Source organism: Scylla paramamosain, chromosome 11, assembly GCF_035594125.1.
Source record: "Scylla paramamosain isolate STU-SP2022 chromosome 11, ASM3559412v1, whole genome shotgun sequence".
Taxonomy (NCBI): domain Eukaryota; kingdom Metazoa; phylum Arthropoda; class Malacostraca; order Decapoda; family Portunidae; genus Scylla; species Scylla paramamosain.
Genome location: NC_087161.1, coordinates 24,416,023 through 24,430,174, shown reverse-complemented (window position 1 = coordinate 24,430,174; position 14,152 = coordinate 24,416,023).

Below are 14,152 nucleotides of genomic sequence, written 5' to 3'. Positions count from 1 at the left end.
CGACGACGACGCCGCCACCACCGACCCCCCCCCCCCACCATCACCCACCATAGAGACATTCTTACTTCTCCCACATCTTCAATCCACTACCCCTACCATCTGTATCTTCCGCCCCCCCCCAAAAAAAAAACACCCCACACATCTTTATCACTCTCCCATTATCCGCCCACCAAAAAAAAAAAAAAAAATCCCACATCCTTAACCCACGACACATCCCCTTGTGATCTACATCCACATCTGCTATTCACTAAACACCCCATATACACCATTCTCCACCCACCACACACCCCTTATCACTCTTTATCAACCAACCAACAAATACCCCCACGTACTTCTCACACACCCACTATTCACCAAACGCCACCACCACTTCTCCGTTCAACAAGTACCCAACCACACCATTCTCCACCCAGCACATCATCCTATCACTCCCCTACCACCACCCACCAAACAACTCACCATTCCATTTCCCACCTACCACATATCCTAACCTCCCCATCTATCGTCACATCCCAACCACTACGTCCCCCCCACACACTACCACCCAGCAAATAGTTCTACCATGCTCCATCCCTCCAGTACAAGGACCAGCAATCTCATCTTCACCAGGACTCCCTTAAACGCTCAGGCAAGATGTATAGAATTTGGCAGAAGAGAACTTGATTATTCAAATAACACCAATGGGTCTGAGAAGCGGGATACTTCTAAGAGTTGTGATTTGTTGTGGAAATGCGTAATTCATGAGACATAAAGATTGAGATTGAGAGTGCTTTTAACGGGTAGAGCTACACATTCTCTCTCTCTTTCTCTCTCTCTCTCTCTCTCTCTCTCTCTCTCTCTCTCTCTCTCTCTCTCTCTCTCTCTCTCTCTCTAGTTACTTATCCTCTCTCAATTCCTTTTTTTCATTCCTTTTTTTTTTTACTCTTCCAACTTCCTTCCCATACATCTAAATTTTCCATGTTAATTTTCCTCTTAAATTTGTAAATCCACATCTTTAATTCTCTAGTCTTCGTTCCTTCCTCTCCTAAACCCTTAAACCCTCCTAGTTCTCCTTTATTTATCTACATTCATCGTCTCAAACATATTTTCTCCCTTACCTCCTATTTCCATCCTTCCTTCCTTCCTTCCTTCCTTCCTTCATTCCTTCATTCATTCATTCATTTCACTGGTGCGTACGGACATGGTTTAATTTTTCTCCCTTTTTTTCCTTACTCTCCCTCCCTTTATCTTCTGCACGTCCATACACAAACACCCTTCCACCTTCTTGGACTTAGAATCAAATTTTGTTGCTCTCTCTCTCTCTCTCTCTCTCTCTCTCTCTCTCTCTCTCTCTCTCTCTCTCTCTCTCTCTCTCCATGCACTCCCTCATTCACTCCCTTTGCCCTCACATTTTTCCAGTCTTTCTTTCACTCTGACTCTCTCTCTCTCTCTCTCTCTCTCTCTCTCTCTCTCTCTCTCTCTCTCTCTCTCTCTCTCTCTCTCTCTCTCTCTCTCTCTCTCTCTCTCCACTGGTCCTGGTCTGCGGGAAAAGATCAAGAAGGAAGGAGATAGCTGGGGAGCACCAGATAGAGGGCAGAAGAGACGCTAGGAGTGAATAGGAGGAAAAAAAGGGAGGGAATCACAAGGAAACAGGATGGCTAAGTGATTGAAAAGAAGTCAGAAAATGAGAAAAGGTGGATAAGAGATACGCAAAGGAAATCAGTACAATAACATAAATAAAATACATGTAACATATGTAACGCATCTTTCTTCTATCAATAAAAAAAATAACAATAAATAAATAAATAAATACAAATGAAAACAAGAAAAGAAAAGGTGGATAAGAGATACGCAAAGGAAATCAGTACAATAACATAAATAAAATACATGTATCATATGTAACGCATCTTTCTTCTATCAATAAAAAAAAATAATAATAAATAAATAAATACAAATGAAAACAAGAATGGGTGAATAGGGATTAGAGAATGATAGACAATGAGGAAAATAAAAGAAAATTTCGATACAGGGGACATGAAAGAAAACAAATCAGTGCCCTTTTACAACCAAAAGCTTCACCGTCGGTCCTTTCTCGTCTCCTGCCTGAGAGATACACGCATGATAAGAAAACAGGACCGCCACGTGTCTGCCTGATGATTGCTTCTTGGAGCTTCCCTTATTTTCTTATATGCATATTTTCTACAAATAAATATACAAACAAATAAATAGATAAATATAAACATGGCTTGAACATAAAAAGTAACAGTACCCAAACTGAAAGTCCCCGTCACTTTTCCACACTCAGAGGCGTTTAATTTCCAAAGAGTGAGACAGAAAGGCAGACTTGCCGGAAAGGCCCTCCACACGAGTGCCGCGAGGACGAGGGCTCCACACAGGAGGACGAAGCGAAGTGATGAGTGGATGCATTACGCTGTTCCGGCAATTAGGACGACAAGACGTGTGCTACATTCAAGAGAGTTATTTATGTCCCATTTCTCTAAAACTGCGTAATGGAAAGTTAATATATGAAATGTAGACCAAGGAATCAGTCAATTAGATCAGATTAAATCAGTGGGTCAGCAGTACGCACTGATTTAAGTCATGGACACTAAAAACAACAAATATATCAGAATACAGGGTTTATGTACCATCGCTCTAAAAAAAATTATGTAATCAAATGCTTTATATATATATATATATATATATATATATATATATATATATATATATATATATATATATATATATATATATATATATATATATATATATATATATATATATATATAAAACACGGAAAACGAAAAAGTTAAATATTTATCATATACATTACTTGAGGTCATGCACACTTTAATGGAAAACCACTGTACAGATGTAAAATATTGTTTTCACATTTTAGGAGTGGTGCGTAACTAGATTTCACGTCTAAGAAGTTACAAAAAAAAAAAAAAAAAAAAAAAAAAAAAAAAAAAAAAAAAAAAAAAAAAAAAAAAAAAAAATATATATATATATATATATATATATATATATATATATATATATATATATATATATATATATATATATATATATATATATATATATATATATATATATATATATATATATATATATATATATATATATATATATATATATATATATATATATATATATATATATATATATATATATATATATATATATATATATATATATATATATATATATATATATATATATATATATATATATATATATATATATATATATATATATATATATATATATATATATATATATATATATATATATATATATATATATATACTTTTTTATACTAATGTTCTCTTACTTTTCATGATTTATTTAGGTATAATCTTCGAAAAAAAAAAATTGTACAGGTACGGGCGGTAAAAAAAAAAAAAAAAAAATCAGAAAAAAACATTTCATCTGCTAATTAGGATATGTTCCTCACTTAAAAAGAACCGTTGTACATCTGGTAAATATTATTCTGACATTAGGAATGGTGTGTAACCATATTTCACAAAAAAAAAACTACTTTTTTGATTGATAAATACTTTTTTTTTTTTTATATTATTCTCTTATTTTTCATGATTTATACATCTATAATGGTAGAGGAAAAAATAGTTATATGTTTTTTCCTCTTTGTACAGATACGGATCTTTGTTAAAAAAAAAATTCATATTTTTTTTCCTCTGGTAATTACTTAAACAACATAAATTGTACATATGGAAACTATTCTTTTCATTTCTTAGGAGTGGTGTGTAGATAATAAACCTATTTCACTTTTTAATAAAATTAAATAACTTCAAAACGTACTTTTTCGATTGATATATACTTTTTACATCAATATTCATCTACTACTCATGATTTATTTAGATGTAGACTAAGAGGAAAATTTTTAATCGGAAACATTTTTCAATTTTCTTATTTTTTTCATCAAAAAGGTGAAAATTTTCGATTAAAAAAATGTATCTGATTATTGGAATATGTAAATTATTCCTTTGACTTCTTAGGAATGATGCATAACCATATTTCACTTTTATTAAACTTAATAAAAAAAAAACACGCTTGTTTGATTGATCCATACTTTTTATATTAATTTTATTTACTTACTTTTTCATTGCATTTTTTTCTGGACCTGTGTTGAAAGAAAAAAATAAAATAAATAAAATATAATAAAATAAATAAATAAATAAAAAAAAATCAATGTTAAAAATTTTCATTTGATAATTGGGATGTTTCTTAGTTACTCATTTGCGCCGAAAAAAAAAATGTTTGACTGCTGCTTCAATATGAGTTTCAGCTAGTTTCACGTAACGTTTACTTAACGATTGGCTCAAATGGGTTAAGAACATCATCATTAGATAAAGACTTAGATACTTGTGTATCTCTTAAATAGAATAATGGAATGGTTATATACAAAAACAGCGTCACGGAAACATGTAAAGTAATTATGACGCCTACAAATTTATGTCAAACCAACAGCAGTTTCAGATTAAGACTTACGTTCCATCTCTCTTAAAAACATGTAATGGAATGGTTACATAAAAAAAAAAAAATGACGGAAACACATAATTATTATTAAGATCTAATTCAAATAAAAAACAACAGCAACATCATATTAAGACTTGGGTACCATCCCTCAAAAATCGTATAATGGAATGCTTATATACAAAACCCAGTCACGGAAACAGGTACTTATCATATACTCTCATTCAAATAAAAACAACAACAAATTTAATCTAAAAAAAAACTAGCATCTCTCAAAATTATCTAATTGAATGCTCATATACAAAAACCAGGTCACGGAAGCTCGAACGCTCATAACGAAATGCACTGATGTATACGCGGTGCAATAAACACTCTCAAGTCTGCACCACGCCATCCCGCCACTTTCCTGCAACTCCGAGAGGTTGACATATTTTCTTGATTAATACGCGGCGATGAGTCTCGGATGACGGTGCGCGGCGCGAGACTTTAATTAATTTCCGACAAGAATGTTTGCGTGGAGAGGCGGCGACCGGGAATGTGGAGGGGAAGGAGACGGGGGGGGGGACGAAGGGGGAAGAAGAGGTGGGGGAAGAGAGAGGGAGAGTATTAATTTATTAGATATTGCGCCGTCATCTCGCTAGTCATGCTTGTAAGAGTAGAGGCTGTAATCACTACCACCACCACCACCACCAACAACAACAACAACAACAACAAAAACACGACTACCATTGCCACCAATAAAAGCAGCACCACAACAGCCAGCGTCACAACCACCACGAAAAGTAACGCCACCACTCACAGTAACACCGACATCATCACCAGTCATAAATCACTACCATCACTGACTTACCCTTTCCACCGCCACCACCACCATCACCATAACGATTACCATCACAGGAAGCAATAAGATCAGAGAGAATAAAATGTACAAAAATAACATTGTACAGTATTGGTACACACACACACACACACACACACACACACACACACACACACACACACACACACACACACACACACACACACACACACACACACGGAAAAGTTAACGGTGAAAAACTAACGAGCAATATATCAAACATTCATACGAGGAACACACTAAAAAAAAAAAAAATGAATAAAAATACACAGTAAAATAAAGTGTTGAAAAACTATCCAGGCAAAATCCCAAACGATGGAAAAATAACACAAAAGCTAACAAGTCATGACACACACACACACACACACACACACACACACACACACACACGAGGCGCAGAGTGAGAAGGAACATTGTAGCAGGAACAACAATCTTTCCAGTGACTTCGAGGCCTCACAACTTTGCCTTCTCCGGAGACATCGGTGAGGGCAGTGCGGCAGACAGTGAGTCCGCCAGTCAGTCACACCAGCAGTAAACTATTGCGTCCGCCCAGCTGTGGTGCGGCGAGCCCTGTCTTCGGAAGCGAGGCAGAGAAGTGACACGGGAGAGTGACGGCAGCAGGCACAAGCAAGGGACAGGGTGACGGAACTCTGGTAGCGGCAATAAAGGCAAAGAAATGAGGATTGCAGTTCGTAAGATAAATACATAAGAACATAAGAAAATATGGGAAGCCGCAAGAAGCCATCAAACCTACACGTTCGAGTCCCGTTCTGAAACGCTTCAAATGAACCGAATGAACTGAAATTAACGTATTTCATGTCAGTTTCGTTCTTATTTTTCTTTGATGATAAGAATATGGAGTGTGGTTTCCTTTCACCACACGACTGGGGAAAGATTAATATTAAAAAAAATTATAAATAAATAAAAATAAATAAAAAGACAAACAAGGTTTTCATTATGAAATACATCTGTCGTGACTACAAGAGCACCTACAAACATGTATACGTGAGAGACAACACAAGGTGAGGGCAGCGGCATCCACTTTACCATCAGCTGGCGACCATTGGACAGCAAGGTTCCCTCAAGTGGGCGCTCCTAAACCCGGCGAGAATTTATACCTTGTTGAGGAGATCAGGGTCACTTGGTGGTCAGTCTGCTCATGTGAATCCGTCAATTTTCTTTTCTTTATTTTATTTTCACGAGTTTACTTATGTCTGATACGTCTAAATTAACGGCAGCATTTGTTACAGTAAGTCGTCAGTATGTCCGTAGTCTCCGGGTGGATATCAATGAGTGGCCACCAGTGCAGACTGAGACGTCAAATTTATGATCTTTACAAAAGTTATGCAGTCTACGCCACGCACGAGATATTCTAAGCTAACGTGACGTCTATGACTTCTTACTAAATTTCTAGTAATTAAACCAAAACCTTGCACTAAGGCTGAGCATAGTGAGTAATGATACAGGTCACAAATCTGGCACACACTGAGGCCACACCAAGCCACACCCTTCGTCATCGCCCTCGCTGCCGCCAGACATCACTACTACAACACCGCCACCACCACCACCACCACCACCACCACAGCCGCCAATGCCCCGCAGCCTTCCTGCGTTATGCTCGCTGTGCTGCCATCGCTGCCGCCTCAGCTCCTCAACGCCACACAAAGCCGGGTAATAAACCCCTTTGTGGTCTGAGCATTGCGCACAGGCCAGCCATCCGGAATCTGATAAATAAGTCCTCGATCTGAACTAAACAGGATAAGAGCCGCAGCTGCACTGCTCCCACTCATCACCCAGTGACAACCTGCAGCTCACCACTACCCTGTCTCCTGCAGATGATCTCTTCCCACCCACCCCTCTCTTTGTTCATAGTCGATGCACTTTTATTTTCATAACAGTCAAGCAATATTTCGAAAAGTTGCAGCATCACTTTTTTCATGTGAGAAGGAAGCCTGCCGAATAAAAAAAAAAAAAAAAAAAAAAAAAAAACGAAAATTCTATCTATTGCCCCTCCACAATCAGACTAGGAAAGGGTTCCAATCGGGTTGGCCAATACCGTTCTGGAGATCCCCTGATACTCCTTCAAGACAGTTCAAGCCGCAGGAAAAAAAAAAAAAAAAAAAAAAAAAAGAGCCTAACGTCCTGCTACATCTTGCCCTTTATTAGAAAGTTAGATGAGAACTGAGCTCGGAAATAAAGTGTAACTAAAGTATTCCCGTTTTATAGATTTAGTTACCATCAAGCAAGGGAAGCAGCTAAACATTATCAGGAGACGTGTGTGTGTGTGTGTGTGTGTGTGTGTGTGTGTGTGTGTGTGTGTGTGTGTGTGTGTGTGTGTGTGTGTGGTGCACTAGGAGTATCCTCATCATCAATATTAACAGCAACAATAACAACAAAAGTGGGAAACCATCCATAACTGTACCGTGATTTTTATGTGTAGGTAAAGATTCTCTCTCTCTCTCTCTCTCTCTCTCTCTCTCTCTCTCTCTCTCTCTCTCTCTCTCTCTCTCTCTCTCTCTCTCTCTCACGGTGTTTGTCTGCGCGGGGAAGCGAAGGAGGATCGTGCATCGCAGTCCAGGAGGATTTAGTGAATGGAGTCCTAATCCTAGCCTTCCTCCTGCTGCTTCCTTCCATCATCCACACTATTTCCCTCCACTACTCCTCTCCACTCCTCTGCTCTCCTCTCCTCCACCTCTTCATCTCCCTCTCTTCCATCATCCACAATGCCTCCGTCTCTCTCTCTCTTTCTCTCCTCCTTCTCTTCCTCCTACCCTCCTTCACGGCTCCTTCTCTCCTCCCCCTCACTTATCTCCTCCTTATATCGCCTCTTCCTTCAGCCGTTATCACCTCCCCAAGCATTGTCTGTCTGGTTTATTGTGTGTCTTTGTTTGTCTGTCTGCCGGCGTGTCTCCCTGTATGCATGTCTGTCTGTCTGCATGTTTGTTTGTTTGTTTACGTGTTTGTTTTTCTCTGTCTATCTGTCTGTCGGTTTTCCTGCCTGTCAGTAAGCCTGCCTGTCTTTTTTTTGTCTGTGCCTGTTTGCATGTTTTTTTCTTCTGTCTATCTGTTTGTCTGCTTGCCTCTATGTTTTTTTGTCTATTATTTTTTTCTTGTGCGTCTGTTTTCTTGTTTGTTTGCCTGACAGTTTGTTTTCCAGTCTGCCTGCTTGTCTACAGTCTGCCCACATGTCTGTCCCTGTGATTCCTTGCCTAACTGACCGACTGACTGACTGACTGACTGACTGACTGACTGACTGCCTCTGTGCCTGCCTGTCTGTCCATCAGTCTGTCTTTAAGTCTATAAATCTGTCTGGCTGGATGAAATAAAACTTTCTTGTCTCCAAAGTTATTCTATGAAAATGCAAATGAAGTGCATTAAAGCAAACTCTAGCGAGAACGGGAACAGTTATTGCAACAAAATATTTTCTGCAGTAATGTAGTGTCTCGTAAATCCTTCAAATAAAAATACTAAAAGGCAAATGCAGACTAATTAATTGGTGTCTGTGTATGTATGTTTGTGTGTGTGTGTGTGTGTGTGTGTGTGTGTGTGTGTGTGTGTGTGTGTGTAGTTCTGTTTCTGTCTCTAACTCGACTTCATTCTATTCGTGTCTGTGTGTGTGTGTGTGTGTGTGTGTGTGTGTGTGTGTGTGTGTGTGTGTGTGTGTGTGTGTGTGTGTGTGTGTGTGTGTGTGTGTGTGTGTGTGTGTGTGTGTTTTGCCAATGGTGCTATAAAATTTCACCATCGCACTGACCTAAATTAAACTTCCAAAAACGCAGCTTTCTTCCTGGGCACACAAATATAAGCAGTTGATAAAGGCGCGTGAAGAATGTGAACTAATGTTGAGAGACAATGTGCGTCGCAACTTTTCGTTCTTTCCTTTCCCTTCCATGTTCAAAAAAAGGATCCAAGGAAGCTTAGCACATAAAGAACTGGAGAAAGGAAGGTAGAACATGCAGGAAGTAAAAAAAAAAAAAAAATAAATAAAAAAAAATAAAAACATAAGCAGATAGATAATAAAAAGCCACCAACAGGAAAGAAAGGAGATAAAAAAATATGCATAGTTAGAAAAAAAAATAAGCAGATGAAGAAAGAAGAGAAAAAATACATAAATCACCAACAGATAAGATAAAAGTAAAAGACCAAAAAATCAGTACCAATATAACAAGAAAATAGAAAACAACAAACAATAAAAGAAAAAAAAAAACTGTAACAAGCAAGATTCATCACACATACGATCGACTCCCACGCACAATCACGCGGCGCTCCCCAAGGATACTTCCGGTCCAAACTAACCACTAACTACCGGTAACTACTGAACGAGCTGCCGCGTCCCTAGAGGGGTGGCCCGGCACGTGACGGGAGCAGGGTGTGGGAGGCTGGGGGGAAGGAATGGAGGAAGTGGAGGAAACAAGTGAGGGAGTGGAGTGAACTTTTGATAATTGCTGTGAACGTGATTTTGTTGTTCGTTTAATCTTGGAGAAAGGAGATTATTTTACTTGGAGGAGGAGGAGGAGGAGGAGGAGGAGGAGGAGGAGGAGGAGGAGGAGGAGAAGTATAGGGATGATGGTGATGGTGAAGACGAGGAGGAAAACTGAAGTGTTCTGTATATTTTGTTTTCAAGTACGATATTTCAGAGCATTTGAATTCGGTTCCAGTGTATTCTTGTCATAAATCGAAGTGTTTGTATTGGCGCAGAGTTATTCTGAAGAGAGTTATTTATGCTCATGAATAATTATTGTTGTGCTGTCGGAAATAACTTTACATTACAATGCTGGAATCAGTTTGGGTGAATAGGGGAGAGAGAGAGAGAGAGAGAGAGAGAGAGAGAGAGAGAGAGAGAGAGAGAGAGAGAGAGAGAGAGAGAGAGAGAGAGAGAGAGAGAGAGAGAGAGAGAGAGAAAGCTCCCAACATATAAAATTCATGACCAGTAGGTACAGTGCTATACAATGAAAACGAATACCTTTATTTTAACCTAATAATTTTTCGAACCTTCAGAACCACAGACAGGCTTGCATTGACCACCCTGACCATAAACCAGCACAACTTATAAACTGATAGACATTTCGTCCCCCTAACAAGTACAAGAGATGATTTGTCTTAAGTATGCATCATAATTATTTCTTTTCCCTTCATGAGCTAACTAATAATACATTGTAGATTATTAAAATACATTTTATACATCAGTTCTTAATATTGGGAATGCATCGGTCAAAGAGCATTTTTTCCACATTTCTAATTAATATATGCATTGCAAATTATTATTTTTTTTTTTTAATATTCGCTGAAATTAGAAGCATTCGTATTCATATTCGGACAGTAAAGCCTTGTATTTACTTCGTTGTGTGTGTGTGTGTGTGTGTGTGTGTGTGTGTGTGTGTGTGTGTGTGTGTGTGTGTGTGTGTGTGTGTGTGTGTGTGTGTGTGTGTGTTAAGCCTCGTGATCGGGCGCGCACGCTCTAAAGTCACGTTCACTGTCCTCAAATATCACTCACTCCCTCTCTAATATGATCTGGCATAATTTGTTTCTTAGCCTTCAGCAGATAAGTATAATGGGCTCTCTCTCTCTCTCTCTCTCTCTCTCTCTCTCTCTCTCTCTCTCTCTCTCTCTCTCTCTCTCTCTCTCTCTCTCTTTTAGTTTCTTTTGCTTTTTCTTCCAGACTACTTCTCTTCTCCAAATCTCTCTTCGCTGTCACCCTTCTGCACACATTACTCTTGAATCTCCTCCTCCTCCTCCTCCTCTTCCTGCCCCTGCCCAACAATGTCTTACCTTGCCCCAGATAATTCCCCGGCATTCCCCTCACCTTGCCCAAACTTAATCCCCACCCACTTGCATCCTTGTCCTCACAGCTTCATAATGCCCGCCCACATGTCTCTTTTTGCACTCTCCCCTCCTCCACCCTCCTGCCAGGTAAGTCCCCGTGAGTGGCTATCAGGATAATGAGCCTCCCCCTCCACTCCTGTCCTCACCAACACACCTGCACCGCCGCTGAAATATGGAGCAAAAATGAAACGTGAAAAACACACAAAGCTTCTGTTGGTAAATATGCAAGGATGAAAGTAAAGCTGGATTCTTCACCTAACCTAATATAATTTGAAATAACTTTATATAACTGAATCTTATGTAATCTAACCTTAGTCAAACCTAACACACTGTAAAATAGAAAATGAAACGTGAAAAATACGCAGCGCTTTTGTAGGTAAATATGGAAGGATGAAAGTAAAACTTGATTCTCAACCTAACCTAAATTTATCTTAAATTGAAGTAACCTCAAGTGATCTAATCAAATGAAATCTTACTCTAACCAAATATACCGAATAGTGAAAATTATTAAAAACCATAAAAAAATTAATAAATAAAAGTGAAAAGCACTAAATTCTGTAGGCAAATATGCAACATTCTCTTACCTTGCCCCAGAAAATTCTCAAGCATTCCCTTTACCTTGTCCATTATGGAAGTAAAGTTTTATTCTTACTAACCTAACCCAATCTAATCTGGAATAAATAGACAGAACCTCACATGATCTTATCTATTGTAATCTAAGCTTATTCTGTCCTAACCTAACGTAATCTAACCTAACGTGACATAACCACAAATTTATCTAGTCTACTGTAACCTTACACATTAGATAGTAAAAATTATTAAAAGTACGTAAGTGAAGTCTTGTAATTAGGTCAAGTCTGCGAATCAAGGAAGAACATCGTCAGGAAAATTAATATAGTCGATGAATTTTTTTTCTCTCTCTCTCTTGGAAGATTGAAGGACAGGCATGACGTGGAAGGTATAGAAAAAAAAAAGTAGCACAATGAAAAGATGGAAACAACAACATAGAAAAAAGAGATTAAAAAAAATAACACGACAAGAAAGAAACAGTAATTGACAAGGAAGAGACTAGAAAAAAGCAAAATCATAAGAAAGAAACCTTGAGAAATGGATTAGAAAAATTAAATAACGTGAGGTAGAATTAATAAATAAGGAAAATACGGCACACACAGTGACCGCAAAATATATTACCTTCCTCACCATACACACACACACACACACACACACACACACACACACACACACACGCGAAATTACCATAAAAATAAAGAAAAAAATCATAAATAAAGAAATAACAACGCAATCACGTCATATATAACATCAACCATTAAAAACAAAATATATATACTAAATTAAGTAATGAATTAAGGCTGAGCGTCCATGAAAGTAAAATAAAATAAAAAATAAACAAATTAATTAAAACTTCCATAATACCGAACCGGAGTCATATCACAAAGTATAACATCCACACTAAAATCAAACAAACAAAAAACTAAATTAAGGAATAAATTAATGCACGGTGTTCCTGAAAAAATAAATAAATAAATAAAAAATAAATAAATAAATAAAAATGTTGAACCGGATGCTAGCAGGTGAAGGGTGACATGCAGGAGCGACAGGTGAGGGAAAAAATGGACGCCCCTCACGGTTAACAGGTGACAAGGCGGCTCAGGTAGGCTGATTAACTTACACAGGTGAGTGGCTGATCCGAGGAGGTGGAAGAGAGAGAGAGAGAGAGAGAGAGAGAGAGAGAGAGAGAGAGAGAGAGAGAGAGAGAGAGAGAGAGAGAGAGAGAGAGAGAGAGAGAGAGAGAGAGAGAGAGAGAGAGAGAGAGAGAGAGAGAGAGAGAAATTAATAGTAAAAGGTTAATGGGTTTAGAAAGTGTGCGTGCGTGCGTGCATGAGTGCGAGTGTTATACTCGAAAAGATAAAATATGTGTAGGAGAGAATGGCTAATAATAATGGAGGCATAAAAAAAAAAGTAAATAAAAATACCTGGAATTTTGTTGCTGGTAAAAATAGTTCACTAGACACAATACTTTTCATGTTTTAGAAATTTACGAAACTATTTTAACATTATCATTACTATTACTATTACAACTATTATTATTATTATTATTATTATTATTATTATTATTATTATTATTATTATCATTATTATCATCATCATCATCATCACCACTATTATCATTACTACCCTCATTTTCTCGTTATCAAGTTGCAGTAATCGATCTTAACGGACAACACAATATCTGTAACTGAACACCTACTTACACCTGTTCTGCACGGTAATTAGATCCAGGTGAGATGAAAGAAATGTGTAGTGGATGCGAGTGTTTCAAGGATAAGGAGGCGAGTGGCTAGTATGAGTGTGGTTTCCTGGTGGAGGCAAAGGAAGAGTGGATGTACATAATGATGTGGATGTAGATAATGATATAGTGTTAATATGAATGTAAAAGAGGTAAGAAAATGTGAATGTACAGGATGGTATGAATATGGCAAATTAAAATAAATGTGGATGAAAAGGATGGTGTGGAGGTGAAAAATGAATGCAAGTGCGGATAAAGAGGAGGGGGTATATTTAACTAATGAAGGTGCTAAATGAATGTGGATGTGGATCAAGCAAAGTGTAATGATATATAAATATGCCTGGGGTGGTGGAGGACACAGAATCACTGGTATGGTGGGAGCTGAGGAGGAGATGGAATAAGGGAGAGAGAGTGAATAAGACGGTGAGTGAGTCCACCATGACCGGAACACTCATCCCGCCCAGCCATTCCGGACGCCACGACGAAATAAAACCGAAACAGTTAAAACAACTTCCCGAAACAACTCGTTCACAACACAGATAACAACTAACTACCAGCGCTGTTCCGTGCCGCCAGCAAGTACAGGTGTCAAAGTTGCGCAGGTAAACTCGTATGAAATTCAAGCAGGTATACATACACACACACACACACACACACACACACACACACACACACACACACACACACAC